Source organism: Sycon ciliatum, chromosome 1 (assembly GCF_964019385.1).
Source record: "Sycon ciliatum chromosome 1, ocSycCili1.1, whole genome shotgun sequence".
NCBI lineage: Eukaryota > Metazoa > Porifera > Calcarea > Leucosolenida > Sycettidae > Sycon > Sycon ciliatum.
The window spans coordinates 45095133-45108165 of record NC_088643.1 but is presented as its reverse complement, the minus strand read 5'-3'; the positions used below and the strand labels follow the sequence as shown (position 1 = coordinate 45108165).

General features: G+C 51.1%; 1 long non-coding RNA gene across 1 annotated transcript; it reads left to right on the top strand.

The window, feature by feature from the left end:
* The first annotated feature begins 783 nt into the window (after positions 1-783).
* LOC135807008 (uncharacterized) lies at positions 784-1440 on the top strand. Its single transcript, XR_010551410.1, has 3 exons — positions 784-919; positions 1067-1133; positions 1428-1440. It is a non-coding gene; the product is annotated as an uncharacterized LOC135807008 (long non-coding RNA).
* The last annotated feature ends 11593 nt before the right edge of the window (positions 1441-13033 follow it).

Below are 13033 nucleotides of genomic sequence, written 5' to 3'. Positions count from 1 at the left end.
AGACTGGACCATTGTGCAAGTCATAAAGAAGAAATGGGGCAGATACACGACTTACATTTTTCAAAACCTGGCTTCGTGTTATGTGTAATTTGTGTCAAAATTGTAGTATTTCAACATGACAATATCACTGGCTGTACTTCTCTTATATGGTACTTAACCCCTGCTAGAAATGTGTTGTTTAGGAAGACTGGTGTATTGTGCATGTCATAAAGAAGAAATGGGGCAGATACACGACTTACAATTTTCAAAAACCAGCTTCGTGCTATGTGCAATTTGGGTCAATTTTTAGTATTCGGATTAACCTAGGATACGACTCAGAACAGTTCTGAACAGTTACCGTAACACTACACGCCGTGTCATAACTGCTGCTGTTGCCATCACTGCTATCAATTAGTTCGGACATGGCAGGAGGTAAACAAATTGCTGGTAGTCTTTCAAAGAATACTGGCGAGTGATGGGCTGTATTAATTAAAACGAAATGTGCTGCCTCAATAATTAGACACCCATGCGGCACGCTTGGAGGTGAAGTACAGAAGGCGAGTCGATCCGAGTATGACCTTTCGGACTGGACTGGACTGAACTATTCCAAAAATAACAACGAGGGGTCACGGGTGCGAGTCAACCCCTGTGACACGAATTTCTGTGCCGTGTCACCTCCCTAGTTTGAGTACGACTCCCTGATTGTGACAAATGGTAAGTGTGCAGTGCTCCTAGCTCTCTCCCCCAACAAAAGAGCTCTATGACACTGTGCTTTCTGCGGTTTCTTTCGTTTTTACAGTGGAGAAAGGCTGGTGGGAGGCCCAGCCGTGGCCGCACACCTGGCGGGTGCGGCCCATCTAACCCGTTACTGGGAGGGCCGGCAGGTCGGGCTGCTGTTGCAGTCCGACTACCGGGACGCCGTGGAGCGTATTAGGACCCTGTAAGTAAGCACTGCTCTGTCTACATGTATACTTATCCCCCTCGTTATAGCGATACTTACTTGTTTCGTATCCTCTTGTCTTTAATACCCTGCTTCCGTATTCGTGACACTAATAGTGTTTGTGTGCGCTCATGCTTGGTTTTACAGATGATGATGATGTATGAAGGTCTGGACCTGCCGTCTTCGGGATGTGCCATTTGTTTCAAAATTATTTGTAAGTACTTGTAACAGGCGTAGTGTAGTAACTGTGTGTGTAGTGTAGTAACAGTGCAGTCGTAATGTGTTTTGTGATGGTCCTGTGCAGTCGTAATGTGTTGGGCTACTGAAGTACACTGCATGAAGGGGTATGTGTGGGTGCTTCGACACATTCTCGTGCTTCCTAAACCCTAGATATGTGTATAGCACTATAACCTAGATGTGTGTGTGTGTGTGTGTGTGTGTGTGTGTGTGTGTGTGTGTGTGTGCCCGCGCATGCATGCGTGTGCGTGCATTGTGTTCTCTTCTACAGACTCATCCAAGTCTATTTAAATAAAAGTGCATTATAGTAAACAGTATTGTGTTTTGTTACAGTGAATATGTGGGGAATGGTGGATATGCCTTAGTGTGACTGGATACGTGCGGGTTGTGACTCTTTGCTGGTCACTCTGGATTCTCCAGTATAGATTCGGTGCAGTGCAGAGGGGATTTGCGGTGCGTAGCAACACTGCTTCACTGTGACACCCCTTCAATATTTGTTTTGATGCATGATACTCCGGGCGTAGCCGGTTGATTCTTACTGTATCACGATCAAAATAGAAATATGCATCTAATGCACCTGCATGGATAGTAGGCATTTCCCAAATCGGCCGGCCGAAAAATTCGCCGAAGAAAGTGGTTTTGAAGAAATCACCCATCTTTTCGCCGAATTTTCAAATTTCGCTTGTTGAATTCGCCGAAAACCGATGTTTCAGTGCTTCAACAGAGTGTGTGTAAATGTACATGACGTAATGGGAACGGTGACTTCAAGTACTACGTTGATCCGAGTTCTGATCTTGGGGCTCATAATATGGCCGAATTTGAACATTCTCTTAACCGATCGAAAAGCCGATTAGGCATGCTCTGCATGGGCAACTTGTCAATCAGTGCACATCTACGATGTGCAAATAAAACGAATGCACGGAACGTGAACTTGTTTGCTGCACATCTACGAAGTGCGAATCAGGGAGTAGTATAATGACACGTGTACTAGTACACCTTGTGTTGCACTGCGTCTTTTCCACACGCATAGGACCACTGAAGGTCACACGCTCCGCGTGCGTATGCACGCATGCGCAATATGTCATTCACTGCACATCTACGATGTGCAAATCAGGGTATAGTACGTATTTTACTACTCCCCGGTGCGAATACAACGAACTTGCACAAGTGCACGGTCGCCACGGAAAAGAACATGATGACATTTATGGCATGCCAGGGGTCAAAGGTCAAACTCTGGGGGATCCCGGGGCCAGACCCAGCACGACCGACACAGTGTGCCTTATTTGGACCAAAGGTCAAAGGTCAAAAAGTGTGCCAGAACCTGCCCCGCACTAACTACTTCCGTGGCCACGTTGTTTAATGCCTCGCTTGTCAATGGCACTGTCCCCACAGCCTTCAAACTCGCACACGTTATCCCGCTGTTCAAAGCTGGGGACCCGTCTATTCCCACTAACTTCCGTCCAGTGTCCCTACTTCCCATATTATCAAAACTCTTGGAGAAAGTCGTACAAAAGAAGCTAGCCCAGTTTCTGGACATATCTGGTACCCTCCCCACGACTCAGTTTGCATTCCGCGCAGGCCACTCAACGGAGGATGCCCTGGTACTTATGCTAAATCGTATTCTTAGTGCACGGGACAAGCGTTTGTGTACTGGCATATGCCTTCTAGATATGTCAAAGGCATTCGACAAGGTTCGTCATGAACGGCTACTCCAGGACCTATTCGATATCGGCATAACAGGGACAGCCCTAAAGTGGTTTTCCGCCTATCTGTCGGGCCGTACTCAGCGTATCTGTATTGGACGGGATCAGAGTGCCATTTCTGCACCATCCTGTGGCGTGCCACAACTTAAGGTTCTGTTCTAGGACCGATCCTTTTCAGTATCTACACCCGCGAAGTTCCAACCATAGCTAACCAGTCTTCATCAGTTCAATTTGCCGATGACATTGCGCTGATCAGCAGCAGCACATCCCTGGACACGGTATCTGCTACGCTATCGGCCTCGGTTTCTGCACTTGCTGACTGGTTGCAGACCCGTGGTCTCATTTTGAATGCAGCCAAGAGCCAAGTGATCCCTGTATACCCCAACAGGCAGCCTCAGCAGCCCCAGCATACGATCAATGTAAACTGTCATGAAACGCCGATTCCTGTCGTTACTGCGGCCAGGTATCTTGGAGTGCTCCTCGACTCGGATCTGTCATGGACGCCCCATGTTGATCGCTGCACCGCTCGACTGGCCCAGAGGATCGGAGCACTATGGAGGTTGCGTCGCTGCTTGACTCATCAGAGCCGAGTTCTCTACTTTAAAGCGATCATCATGTCTGACCTGATGTACGGATCCAATGCGTTTTCCCCGCTTCTTACTGCCAACCAATTGGATCGGCTACAAGTCATGCAGAATCGGGCGGCAAGGGCGGTATTCGGACTCTCGCATCACACCTCCGCGCGTACCCTCCTGCTGCAATTGGACACCTACAGAGTATCCGAGATATTCAGGCAGAAGTTCATCGTTCTGGTCTGGAGGTCTCGGAATGAGCACGCAAGTTCTGAACTGCAAGCCCTCCTAGTTCCTTCGTCGGCTGGCCCAACTAGGTTGCACTCCACCATGGGTCTGCGCCAACCGCCAGTTTCCACCAGGTTCGGCAAGGGTTGCCTCGCGTTTCGGGGCGCCCAGCTGTGGAACACATTACCCAGCGATATACGTGCCATCTCCACGCTCCGCCAGTTCCGCGCCAGCATGATCCCGCACACACTTACTGGCCTTAGTACCTAGACTAGAGTACCAAACGTCCTGTTTGATGATCAGCTGGCTTAGTTTTTCTCCACCTCTATCCTAATTACACCAGTCCCCAATTTCATTTATTACTGCTTTCTATCTGCATTCGCCACCTTTTCATTGGGCAGATCTGCCCGTTTGGTTTGCGAATTAAAATAAACACAACAACAACAACTCCCGGGAAAATCCATCACCGAAGAGGAGATCACCGGAAGGACGCAAGCCCTGCAGCAGGCTCTTGGGGTATCTCTTTGGCAGCGCTGCCATGAGGCGCTGACGGCGTGTCTCCGACAATACATTCGAGGCGTCGCCCGTCATGACGATCGCCATCTGGACCAGCTCGGTCAGTTCGTGGACCGGCCGGCCCTGCTCAATAGCAGCCCAGAGCGCGGCCAGGGAACGGAAAACATCCGTAACCTTTTGTTGGATGTTGGCCAGCATTCTATCCGCTCTCTTGGCATTGGCCAGGCCCTGGACATCCGACATGAACGGGTCCACGCGTGGACATCGCGTTTCCTCCACGTCCGGTCGGGGACACAGTTTCCGCACCCGTCGACGCTCAGCGAAGGACAGGGAACCACGGCAGTGCTCCCGTAGGTACGAGGCCATGTGCGAGGGGGGGGGGGGAGACCATACAGAGTCGTCCACTAACCGGTAACCCCTTAGGATCGAAGCCCGCGCCGCTACCACGGCGATGCTCGTGGGCAGCCGAGTCGTCGGATGACGGACATGTCACATGAGCCACTACTAGGACCGTCGGAGTCACTATCGTCAGATTCTGACGTACCAGAGCTAGAACTTACTATCTCGGTGCCTGGAGAAACGGTGCGACTCGCGCCGTCTGGGTGACCCATGTGGCCCCCCGGGCCCTCAGGCGGGACTCGTGCGTAGCACCCGAGCGTGACACTGACCGACATCTGTCCGCAGATTGAGATCTACATGTAGATCTAGATCTACGTGTACCTGGTGTACGTGTAGCACCAGCCGATCTATGGCGAGTTGTTGTTGTTGTTGTTTATTTATTTTACATCGCATGGCAAACGGGCAGTTCTGCCCAATATTATGAAAGCGATGACAACCAGTAAGAAGAGTCAGAAATGAAGAGAAAACAAATGAAAATAAAAATACGAAAACGGAAGTAGCAATGAGGGGAGGCAGGGTCAAGACGAGCAGAAAAAATGGATCTCAAATTTACAAGTCGGGTCATCGTGGCATGATTCTATCGAGTCTCATCAGCAGGTTACGAAAGCCATTACATTTAACCGAAGTGGGACAGACCTCTACCCCCTCTACCATCCGGTCAGGCGTCCCTCAGGGCAGCATCCTAGGGCCCACATTGTTTCTAGTATACATAAACGACGCCGAAGATCAGCTACCTGCCAGCGTCTCCATCGCCGTGTATGCTGATGATACTACGTTATACACGTCTGTCATGCCTGGACAGACCACAGAGGCCGCCGCAGCTGCACTTCAGACAGCCGTAAACCAGCTGGAAGCCTGGGGAAGTACTTGGAGGGTTACCTTTGAGCCCTCTAAGTCACAGCTGATGTCCGTGACCAGGAAGCTGGCCCCTCTAGACTTCCCCCCTGTCCAATTCCTTGGCACCCCTGTTCCTGTCAGCAGCCAGTTGAAGCTCCTTGGGGTGGTGTTCGACGAGAAGCTCAACTTCAGCGCCCACCTCCACCAGCTTTCTGTGCGCGCACATCAACGCCTCCATTTCATGCGAAAGGCAGCCCCCATCCTGGATGCTGCTGGACGCCTAACCGTCTATAAGGGCTTTGTAAGGCCCATACTTGAGTATGCCCCACTAGCCTGGCTTGGTGCTGCCCAGACCCACCTTGGGAAGTTGGACACAGCACAGCGCAAGGCCATGCAGATGATTGGACCCACCACCGTCCTCCAGAGTCTGCGGGCCAGACGGACGGTCGCAGGGCTGTCCTATCTCTACAAGGTAGTTAACTGCAAGGGCCCACCCCGTCTGACACGCATGCGCCCTCCCCCAAAACCACGGGCCGATACTGTTCGAACCCGCCAGCAGCATTATGCTCAGCGCCAGCACCGGGAACAGCTCTTAAACACCACCCCCGGCACCAGTCCTGATTACCTTCGACGTTCCTTCCCGTACTGTTTCCTTGAATTGTGGAACAGCCTCCCCGAGGACGTCTTTCCCCGTCTGGCCAATCACTCTCCACTCACAGCTTTTAAAAAAGGTGTGAACAAACACATTTCAGACCAGCCATGGTCTTGGGATGTGCTTTGAAGCCCATCATGTTGATCGTCTCACTGTTCTTTCCAGATTGCACCTCTCGGTTTGGGGATGTGCATTGAAGCACCCCATACTAACGGTCTATACTGTCCTCTCTTGGTCACCACTCTCCCTATTACCTATATTGTAATTACCATTCATGTATTGCGCTTCAGATTTTCTTCCGTTTTTGTCTCTTGGTGCGTTACCGGCATGGCGATACTGAGACCTAATGGTCAGTGGAGTGCCTGTAGCCTCACCAGCACTGCTACTATCTGTGACTGTGGCGACCACCATTCAATGTCTAGTCCTCCCCTAACCGTACCCCAACTCTCTCTCTCTCAGCTCTCTTTTTATCTGTCTTTTCTTACTCTTTTTTCTTTGTCAGCTTTCCTGGTGGTTATGTGCTTTTTCAAGTAAATAAAAAAAAAAAAAAAAAAGTAGAATACGCGTAGCATGCGTTTGAATTCACGGACAGATACTATGGACTTCATACAGTCGGGCAGGCCATTCCAGAGTCGGCAGCTGGCTAGAAGCGGTCGGCATGCGCCAGAAGCACTGTGGGCCAGGGGGAGGGAAAGGTTGCGTCCCAATTGACCTCGAGTGGTCATGCCTGTCGGCGGGCCTTGCAATACAATTCGGGACGACAACAGCTCACTGACGATTCCAGAACGGATTCTAAATGTCAGGAGTCGGAGCTAGCATTCCCCTCGTTCCAGCACTGGGCAGACAACCAGCCTGGTGTACAGGGGAAGAGTGTGGGCCAATGGGTGCTCATCGGCCACGCAACGGATGCAACGTTTATCCAGTTTGGCTACTGTGTTCCGCTGCTCAGCGGACAGTCCTGGGAGAAACGCATTCGACGCATATAGAATATCCGGTATGACAAGGGCAGAGTAATACAGCATCGCCTGCCGCACTGTTAGGCAGTGCCGGATCTGGCGGAGGATCCGCAGCTTCATAGCCGTGCGTCGGACGATAGAGGTGACTTGCGGTGACCTGCGAAGATTTTCGTCCAGAGTGACTCCGAGGTAGCGAGCCGTACTGGTCTGGGCAAGAGGCGTGCCAGTGCAAGTAATGTGGAGGTCGAGGTGTGCCTGCCGTCCAGCTTTGATTGCAAGCACTTGCGTCTTTCCGGTGTTGAGGATAAGCCCTTTGGCATCGAGTAGCCTGGCGACAGCCGACACTGCTGCGGAAAGGGTGATGTTGATGGCGTGAGCGCTAGCGTGGCTCAGGTACAGCATGATGTCGTCCGCGAACATTAGTGTACGCACCGGGTCAGCTACTGATGCGACACATCTCGTGTAGATCGCGAATAATATCGGACCAAGCACGCTTCCCTGGGGGACACCGCACGTGCAAGCTGTTTCCTCTGAGCGTGTACCGTTGGCAGTGACCACACACTGGCGTCGTGCGCTGAGGTAGTCCGCAAACCAGCCCAGTGCCGTAGAGGAGACACCAAGTTCGAAGAGATCCTGGAGCAGGGTCTGATGTTGGACCTTGTCGAAAGCTTTGCTCATATCAATGAGCACCACGCCGGTATGCAGGTGCTGGTCTGCGGCTTCGTAAAATTGATCCACAGCCAACAAGACTGCGTCCTCTGTGGAGTGGTGGGCTCGGTAAGCGAATTGCTCGGCAGGAAGGAGGTCATGTTCGGTTAGGAGCACACAGAGCCTTTTATGCACAATCCTTTCCAGGATCTTTGAAACAACCGGGAGCAAAGATATAGGGCGATAGTTCTTAGCAGTTTCGGGGTCTCCTGCCTTGAAAATGGGGCGAATATGGGCCAATTTCAGCATCATCGGAACCTTTCCCATGGCCAGTGACGCGTTCATCAAGATAGTCAGTGACGGGGCCAGGACCCGAGCGCAGTGTCGCAACACATAGCAGGGAATTCCGTCGCTACCCGTGGCCTTCCTCTCGTCTACCTTCAGTAGGAGAGCAAGCACTTCTTCGCATGTGGCTGGTTCGAAGCGGTTCAAGCCATCTGCTATACCCGGTCCCTCAGGTTGGGATAGGACATCAGGTCGCTGCGGATCGCTGACAACTGAACTGAATTGGGCATTGAGGGCAGACGCAGTGAGCCGAGTAGGAGTTGACGATTTCTTCCGACCGCAGAGGTCGTTGAGGACCTTCCAAGCTTTCCGGGGGTTGGATTGACACGTGTCCAGTAGTTGTGTGTAGTAGGATGATTTCAGCTGACGAGCAAGCCGCTTTGCTGCTTTGCGGGCATCTGAAAATGTGTCGTAAAGTTCCGTGTCCGTAGGTTTTCGGAGCCAACGATGGCGGGCATGATTTCGTTCGCGGACTGCGTCATGGTAAACGGCCGTTTTCCATGGGGATCTTGTGAGAATCTGATGTCTAGAGCTGGATAAGCGGTGCTCCTGGACAGGAGCATGCCTGTCAAGGAGTGAGGTGACCTTGTCATACTATAGCTGCCACATATCTTCCAAGGATTTCGCCGTGCTGAAATCTTCTAGACGAGAGTTGACCAAGTCCTGGCAGAGCTGCGGAAGATGTATTCCTCTGGTGTTTCGGCTAGATCTGAGTACTGGCACGGTTGGCATTTCGAAGGCAAGGGTAGCCAAGATGGGGAGGTGGTCACTGAGGCTATGCGGGAGAACGCGGCAAGAGCCCACTGCACCGTCCTCAGCCAATAGGAGGTCTATGGTGGTTCTGGACCCACCACGTCCAACACGCGTCGATTCAGTGACGTGGTTCAAAATACAAAAGTTACCGCAGAAGTGTTGAAGATGCGTCAGCTGGGCGGCTCTGGAAGACGATGTGTCGATATTGAAATCTCCGACCAAAGCAATAGGCGTGCCGTGCCGGCCCTGGGCGCGTGGGCTGAGTCCACAGAGTCAGTCAGCTTGTCCCAGTACGAGACCAGCGACCCAGGAGGTCGGTAGACTGTGCCGAGGATTAGCTTACCATTGAGGCCGTGAACGAGGAGAAAGAGAAGTTCAACTTGTTCAACGAGATCACCACGAGCAAAGTCCTCTAGCCGAGTAACATGAAGTGAGCTCCGTACATAGGCCGCTACTCCACCACCGAAGCCAGGTCTGTCTTGACGGATAAGTTTATAGTTTGGGATGTTGACAAGGCTGTCCGGGGTCTCTGAGGTCAGGAATGTCTCGGCAAGACACATTATGTCTATGTTGTGCTTGTGGATGAATTCCTCGACCTCGTCCTTCTTGTTAAGCAAGTGACAAATGTTGAGGAAACTAATCTGGAGGCCCGCTATCTCAGACTGAGAAGCACTACTAGCACTGGTGATCGGGGGTGGTTGAGATCTAGTACCTAAACTATGATGATGATGCAAAGGGTTACGGGATTGAGTGAAAAGACCCGGAAAAAAGGGGGCGGCATTAGGATTAAGGTCAGACATAGGTGAGAATAATGATAAGAAAGTTATAGCGTGGATATACTAGAATAGTTACCTTGCAGGACAGTGTGGCCGTTAGCAGCTTTCTCTGCGGCAGCGGATCATCATGTTGACTGCTGCGGTTGTCAGCTGGGGATACTGCTCACGGGTGAGGACGCGGGGATGGAATGTGTGTTTACCTGAGGCCAGGGTAAAACCCTCCTCATCCGGAGACGCATGGGCCGCTTTGCCCCGGGATGCCAGCCGGAACGCTGGTATAACAGGTGTAGTTTGGCTACTGGGAATCCTGGATCCCTGCTTCTGCTCTGGTTGCTGCTGCTGTTCCTGCTGCTGCTGCTTAGGCAGTGGTAGCCGCGGCTGCTGGGGATCAGCCTGCTGCCCTTGGGCTGGTGCATGACGTGCCTCGCTGTGGGGAGTTGCCGCACCAGTAATGCCATGTGCGTCCGCTGTTCCAGCAGTAATGTCCGCGGACGCCACTTGCTGCTGCTGCTGCTGCTGCTGCTGCGTGTCGTCACTGAGACCAATTTCCGGACTGGAAGTTTTCTCCCAGCCACGCTTCTTTCCCTTCGTACTCAGTACGGTGAGTACGTGTACGGCCCATGTGTGTGTGTGTGCGTGCCATGTGCATGTATGTGTTTGTCACAGTGTGTCTGTGTGTCTGTGTGCGGGGTAGTGAGGTGGGGAGGGCTGGAATGTATCAGTATGCTATTGCACTCGCATGGCTACATACATGATACAGTGCATCACGCGCGTGCTCAGCATGTTCATCTTCGGAGCTGGGCCGGGGTGGGGGAGGGAACGGAAAAAGAACTGAAATTATCCATATAAAAACCGCTCTGTGAGCGGTTCTGAAAAACCTCTACTGGTGCAGCCCCGTCGTAAAAGTAAGAAATTAGAACTGGCGCATTGTCCCCCCAAAGTGTGAACTGATCCACCTAAATCGCGATTGACGGGACCCGAACGCACCAGTAGCACGAGGTCGGGAGGGCACAGGACCACAGTAATGGGCCGGCGCCGGCGCTGATCAAGTTACCATACTACAGTACCCCGAAGCCCACCTTTGCCCGGGCTTTGGCTATTATAATGAGCAGCGTCCCCAGCTGCATCCACAGGTAGGAACCTCGTGCTACTGGTGCGTTCGGGTCCCGTCAATCGCGATTTAGGTGGATCAGTTCACATTTGGGGGGACAATGCGCCAGTTCTAATTTCTTACTTTTACGACGGGGCTGCACCAGTAGAGGTTTTTCAGAACCGCTCACAGAGCGGTTTTTATATGGATATTACTAGTATACTGTATTTATTTATTTATTTATTATTAACTGGTTTGAGGGAAAGAGACAAACTTATTTATTATTATAATAGCTATAAAGAGAACAAATTCTGCTGTCATCGCCACACTACAACAAAGTCATGAAGGTTTACCAAAATCGATTTTCTTGTCACAATCGTCAGTGGAAAGCCGTGACTGAAGAATAACCCTGCCAAATCAATAATTTATATACATTCAATAATGTGTTACGAGAACAAAACAAAGTGCTAAAAATAGAATGAGGGAAGGTGAGACAATAGAAGTAAAGTGAGAGCTAAGTGCAACAGGGGGTGAGGAACTACTTGCAACGCTAGAACTTCGTCAGCTGGCCCAACTAGGTTGCACTCCACCATGGGTCTGCGCCAACCGCCAGCTTCCACCAGGTTCGGCAAGGGTTGCCTCGCGTTCCGGGGCGCCCAGCTGTGGAGCACCTTACCCAGTGACATACGTGCCATCTCCACGCTCCGCCAGTTCCGCGCCAGCATGATCCCGCACACCCTTAGTACCTAGAGTACCAAACGTCCTGTTTGATGATCAGCTGGCTTAGTTTTTCTCCACCTCTATCCTAATTACATCAGTCCCCAATTTCATTTATTACTGCTTTCTATCTGCATTCGCCACCTTTTCATTGGGCAGATCTGCCCGTTTGGTTTGCGAATTGAAATAAACACAACAACAACAACTGTGTAGTGAGACAAACAATCATGCTGTGCACCTACGAAAACAATCTTAACGCAACTACATGTTTCTTCTGCTTACAAAGATCAGGCTTATGCAAACGAATACAAACAGCCTCAAGTACTTTCAACTGACTAGCGTACCGTGCACGACAAAGAACAGAAAAACTAAAATCATCATACACCTGCAGACACTTAGGGTGAGACAACAGATGAAGAAAAACGGCAGACTTCTTACGATCACAATCACCATCCGATTCCTCGTCTCCACCAACCGCAACCTCGTCCCCCGTCTCATCTTCCAACTCGTCCCACTGCACATGCTGACTGGCTCGGCAGTCGGCACGGGCACTGCGACCCAAACGCGGCAGGCCACCTAAGAACCCTCGATCAGAGCCATCGTTAGCACAATTGCCGTCGACGGCAATAGTGCCTCCATTACCCGTATCGAGAGCCGTGGAGATGGATAATGTGCACATTGTCACTAACGTTATAACACAATGCACCATAACAACACAAGAAAGTACACCACAACAACATCCAGCTCATGACCAAAGTGGACGCTGCGACGAGGTGATCATGGTGATGCCCCCATCGCCATCGTTGCCGTTGCCTCCCCCAGAACCGCCACCTGCATCTGCCATCGGCAATGCTGGGGCTGAGTCTGTGGTGTCGCTGGCACGGGCAAATATGGATGAGGTAAGCACTGAACATGAACAAGAAGAAAGAAGGCTGAAGGAAACGGAATTCAACAGAGAAAACGACACGATCAACATTCAAAGACCTAGACGATCAACGGCTAATTATTCAATGAATTATTACAGTACTGGATGTCAAGCACCGGCGAAGACACTGGGAACAGAATATTTTAGCAACAACAGGAACAACAACAATGACAACAACAACAATGGTAACAAATTACCATCAAGATCAAAGGAGGAGTCAACGAACAGAGGTTCAGCAACGTGAAGCGAGCCTGGGACCGATCGGTGGTGATGAGGAGAATGACACGGAGGACGACACTGAGGACGAGTTGGAAGATGAGACGGGGGACGAGGTTGCGATTGGTGGAGACGAGGAATCGGATGGTGATTGTGATCGTAAGAAGTCTGCCGTTTTTCTTCATCTGTTGTCTCACCCTAAGTGTCTGCAGGTGTATGATGATTTTAGTTTTTCTGTTCTTTGTCGTGCACGGTACGCTAGTCAGTTGAAAGTACTTGAGGCTGTTTGTATTCGTTTGCATAAGCCTGATCTTTGCAAGCAGAAGAAACATGTAGTTGCGTTAAGATTGTTTTCGTAGGTGCACAGCATGATTGTTTGTCTCACTACACCGTTCTAGCGTTGCAAGTAGTTCCTCACCCCCTGTTGCACTTAGGGGCCGTCCGTAAATATCGATGTTTTTTTAGAGACGATATTGGTGCTTCTCTCCCTTGACCCCCCCTCCCTCCCCCCAGAAGACGCACATGTACATCTAGATCATGGAAT